Source organism: Arachis ipaensis, chromosome B08 (genome assembly GCF_000816755.2).
Source record: "Arachis ipaensis cultivar K30076 chromosome B08, Araip1.1, whole genome shotgun sequence".
Lineage (NCBI taxonomy): Eukaryota > Viridiplantae > Streptophyta > Magnoliopsida > Fabales > Fabaceae > Arachis > Arachis ipaensis.
Genome location: NC_029792.2, coordinates 93088167 through 93093666, shown reverse-complemented (window position 1 = coordinate 93093666; position 5500 = coordinate 93088167). Strand labels below are relative to the sequence as shown.

Sequence of the window (5500 nt, the reverse complement as noted above, 5' to 3'; positions counted from 1 at the left end):
CGACCCTCACTCACCTGAGGTATTACTTGGTACGACGCGGTGCACTTGCCGGTTAGTCTGTGAGTTATAAACACCGCACTACACGCGTCGACCACGCGCATGCATGACGTTGGTCACATCAAAATTCTGTAACTTTGCAAAATTTCAGATTTTGACACCAAACTTTGAATGATCATAATTTCCTCTACAAAAAGCCAAATTTTACAAACTTTATATCAATTTGAAGACCTTTCAATAAACTTTAATTCTAAATAAGTTTCAACAATTTTTAAAAACTATTGCACAAGTTATAACCCATCAAAGTTCACTAAAAATCAGTTTTTTACCAAAAGCCACAAGTACTATATTTTTCCGCATTCTCAAACCACATCCAACCAAAATGATACCAAACTTCCATTTACAGCAAAATTGACCCTCTTAGGTCAAAATTCACCATTTATACAATTTTTTCATCACATTTCACTATTCTCAACCATCAACATCAAATGTGTAACAATATAATCAATCCCCATTCAACTTTTTCAACCAAATTACCATATCATCAACCTCAATATCACATATATCATACCAATACACTTCTCAACTTCACACAATCATTCATCATTATCATATCCTAATCAATCATCATAATCAAACTCAAAAATCATCAATCCATCACAAATCATCATACATCATCATTTAACAACCCAACAACCATTTTAATTCAAACCTATCCTATGGGTCACTAGCATAAGTGTCCATGAATATTATATACTATATAGAGAAAATCAAAACCATACATTGGCTGATTCCCAAACGCACCAAACACCAAAACGAGGCCACCAAGCTTGATCCAAAGCCTCAGCCAACTCCAACAAACACCAAAACTCAATCTAACGTCATATATATAACAAAATCAAAACCTAGAAACCATAACATACAACACCAAAAGGATTACCTTGTCAAAAAAGGATTGGGGCAATTTCCAACAATTACCTGCTACTAAAGATCACCTAAATAAGCAAAACTACAAAATCCACTCAAAAACCAAACCCCAAAAATACGGAAGTTAGGGCAGGAAACTGGGGAATGAGTTTCGAGTACTTACCAAATTTTCTTAGATAGAAAGGAAGAGCTCATCAAGAGCTTCGCGTGGCCGTAAACGGCTCGTCAATTAGAGTTCCAAAGCTTAAGTTATGGCGCCCGGAAGATGAAGGTGAATAGTGAGCTTATATATGTTGGGCCTTGGGCCCGGTTTGGGCTCGATCCAACCCGTTAGCGTTTTTGGTCCGTTTGGCCTACTTTGGGCCAAAACCTTTAAGATTAGTGTCCGGTTTTCGATTGATAAATTATTTTTTATCCTTTCAAAAAAATAAATCAATTTTCAAAATCTTATTTTTCTCAAAACACAGTACCGAACAGACTTAAATCGGTTCGACCGGTTCGGCTGCCGGTTCGCAGTTTTTCTCGGTTCTTTGCAGAAAATACATTTTCTAACTCAGAAAAATTCATTGAAATCAATTTTTACCTTTATATTTTCAAATTAAAACTTTTAAATTTTTAATCTATTCTGGACACTAAAATTATTTTATTAAAACGGTTTTTACGTGAAAAACTCCGGTTGTTACAAGTGCCATTAACATTTTCAAAAATCTAGTTTTGCACTTTCATACTAAATATATTAAAGTGAATATTACTCAATATATGAACATGTACAAAAGAGAAATATTGATGTTCAGTTTGTTAAATCAGACAATCAATTAATTGAAATATTCACTAAACCCTTAGCTGAGGATAGATTTTGTAAATTAAGAATTGCTTTGGGAATTTCAAGTGCTACTGATATGTTTTAACTGATCTGGCAAGATTTTTTGAGATTTTATCTTGCAGAATGTGAAGAGATATTCTGGGCAAATGATGAATACATTCAAATTTTCAAGTTGTCACCTTTATATCTTTCTTGAATTATTATGTGATCTCTGCATTACTTTCAAAATTATTTTCTTATTACATTAACACATATTTTATTTGATTTTTTTTGCTCTAATAATTTTATTTATTTTGAAAATCTTTTCCAAAATTCATTTTCAAATCAATTTCAAAATGTTTCCTATTTTAAAGTGATTTTATTTTATTCTTGCATCAGTTATAAAACCTTTGTCATTCTATAAACATTTCTTAACTACTCTTTACTCAGCATTAATCACCACCACTTTACATCCTTCTCACCCGAATTTTATATAACTACTCTAGTGTTAGGTTAAAATGCCAAGAAGGAAGATAATTATTAGAAGAAAATGATATCACATATACCCTCATACTTGAAACACTCAACCTTCAACCACTACCATCTTCATTGAAATCACTCCTACATCACCACCACAACACGCCTCTCAACCTCTAACAACTGTTGAATCCATGGTCACAACCAAGACCCCCACTCGTCGCGCCGCTACAACCTCTGAACCAAGTTCTTCGTGCCCTAACTCTACGAGAGAAAAGAGGCCAGTCACAGAGAAAGAAGAAACCCATAAAGCCTCTCCTCCTCCTCCTAGAACCCGTGGTATGGATTCTTGTTTCTCTCTTAATCCCATTGTTGAGCCCAAATTGCATGACCCGATAGCCGATAAATCTGAATATGCAAAGCTTCCAAAAGAACATTTTGATTCCAAACAATTTTTGAACATGACCAATTGACATTTTTTTTCAAATGATATCATTGATAGACTCATTGTTGCTCCAAAATTGATTTCACTAGAAATCCTGGCAGAAAAAGGTTTGAATTTCACTCAAACTTTTAGCCGCCAAGGATGGCTGCCTTTGTTTGCTATTCGTAGCAAAATGTATCCTGATTTGGTTAGGCAATTTTGTGCAAATATGACCTCTCAAGATTCCAGGCTTGTTTCTTACGTAAAAATCAACGTGATTATTCTCGACAAGGGCCGATTGGTAAAGCATTGAGATATCAAAATATTGGAATCCATATTTTTACTTCTGAAAAATGGAATCCTAATCTTCATGTTAGCCTAAACACTGCCCTACGCTCACTACAATATTTTGGGTCTATTGCCACGTTTTTTCAGTCACGAATTTTAAAAAAAGCGGACCACAAAGTACCAATAGTCACGATTTTTCAAAAAAAGTGACCTAAAAAGGTCCATGGTCACAGTTTTAGGTGATCTAAAGGGGTCTATGGTCACAGTTTTGGGAGGTGACCTAAAAGAGTCTATAGTCACGGTTTTGATTAGTGACCTAAAAGGGTCTATGGTCACGGTTTTAAGAAAGGGTGACCTAAAAGGGCCCATGACCACAGTTTTAAAGAGTGACCTAAAGGTATCTATGGTCACGGATTTGGGGGGTGACCTAAAAGGTTCTATAATCACAATTTTGGGAGTAGCTTAAAGGGTCTACGGTTATGGTTTTTGTGGATGACCTAAAACGGTCTATGGCCACGGTTTTACATAAAAGTGACCTAAAAGGAGTCTATGGTCACGGTTTTTGGGAGTAATCTAAAGAGATCTATGGTCACAGTTTTAAAGAGTGACCTAAAAGGATCTATGGTCACGGTTTTAATTAATTAAGACTGTTATATAATTTTTTACAATTTGAAATAAAAAGAAACCCCAACCTCAAAACGACGTCGTTTGACGTTAAAAAAAATCTTGTTACTCATTTCTCAAGCTCTCTCGTCTCCAGTCTTTCAATGCCTTCGATCCCACACTCAAGGTCATCGTTGCTTTTTATTTTGACACTGCTTCACACTCAGTCGCGCGCCTTCCATGCGTTTGTCGACAGCGACAAAAATAGCACGACTCAGCACTAAAAAAACACAATTATTTTATAACAAAATAGCCATTTTTTCAAAAATTCCAATTGTTTTGTAATAAAAAACTATTTTGTCACAAAATTTAGATTGTTTGTAACAAGGTATTTCTTTGTTATAAAATTCAAGAATTTTTTTTGTAACTAAATCAGGTTTTGATCATTTGAGTTTAACATAATTAAGGTTCTTATATATTTTTTATGATTTTGGGTATTTCATATATTTAAAATTTACAAATTTCAATAATTAAAAATGTAACACCCTACCACACAGAGCCTCATGCTTAAGTCATAAGACAGAGGTGGTGAGGTATTACGACCTCTAAAAGTAAATTTATATATAATAATAGTGAAAAGGATCTTTAACTAGGAGCCTTTGAAGAAAAAGGGATAAAATAAAAGCGTTAAATTGAAAAGTGCAACACTCCGATCGATAACGTAAACGAAGTAGATAAAGTAAGCTGACACGGATATATGTACAATAGAGTGCCAAGATACAGATAGCAAAGCTCAGGTCTCAGTTCGCAAACGTAACCGGTCCGAGCACAAAGTTATACATATATAGATATATAGGAAAACCTAAAAGAAAACCCAAAATACAGAGATACAAAACCTGAGTCTCCAAAATAACCTCTAAGAGGAGTCAATACAGTATATATAAACAATGGAGATAATAAGTATCTAAGTAAGTACAGATAACTAAAATAAAGTCCCGAGAGCTAAGGATCTTTGCTAAATCAGAAGTCTCCAGCATGCCTCAGCGAGGAGCCTCACGTCCTGCATCTGAAAATCACAAAATCCGCATGGTGAGAATCGGAGGTTTTCAGCATGCTAACAGTGCCTACATATCTAACATATAATGTCCTAGGAAAGCCGAAGGCAATCCTAGAACTTCCAACAGATAATTAAAGCTTAAAAACATAGCTAAACCATGAAATTAAAATGGGTAACTAGCTAAGGTCTTCAGACTATCTAATACACTACAAGAAAATTATGTTTTAGCGACAAACTTTTAGTGGCAATAATATAATGGCCACTAATTTCTTAATTTAAGTTATGTTTTTGCGGTAATTATATATTTGTGATTATTACTGTATGTTTTAGTGGCCATTATTACTATTGTCGGAAAATTATTATCTTTTTTACTTTTAATTATAATTTTTTTAAATTATTATGGTAGCTATTGTCATTATTGCCGCTAAACTCTTATTCTCACCTTATTTTTTATCTCATCCATAAATCAAATTGAAAACACTGTAAGAGAAAGAAATGAAAATTTCACTTTCACACAACGCGTCTCGCCTTCCTCTTTCACCTGCGAGCTTCCCCAAACTCTCTCCATCCCTTGTTTCTCTTCGCTTTCTCGCTCTCTCTTTTCTTCATCAACGAAATATTGATTTCGCTACTGGCCTGGGTTAACTCGCATAACCATTGCCATCGCCGACCACCATCACCACCACCGTAACCATTGCGGATAGCCTCCTTCCATCATCCTACTCCTTAGACTTCGTTTCCATCCAATCCACCTCAGATCTGCATCTCTATCATTATTTGTTCATCTCAGATCTATGTCGCCAAGGCCTTCCAACCACCGTTGCTGCTCTTGTTGCAACACCACATCTCCGCCGCTTGCACTATCGCAGCTCTTGCACATAGATGCACAAGATCGTCACCGCCGGTAGGTCTTCTCTTGATGTGA

General features: G+C 35.3%; 1 long non-coding RNA gene across 1 annotated transcript; it reads right to left on the bottom strand.

Annotated features, from left to right (window-relative positions):
• Window positions 1–5500, bottom strand: LOC110265632. The gene is made up of 3 exons (XR_002351804.1): window positions 5084–5500; window positions 5006–5017; window positions 1–14 (listed from the first exon to the last, which is right to left on the bottom strand). It is a non-coding gene; the product is annotated as an uncharacterized LOC110265632 (long non-coding RNA).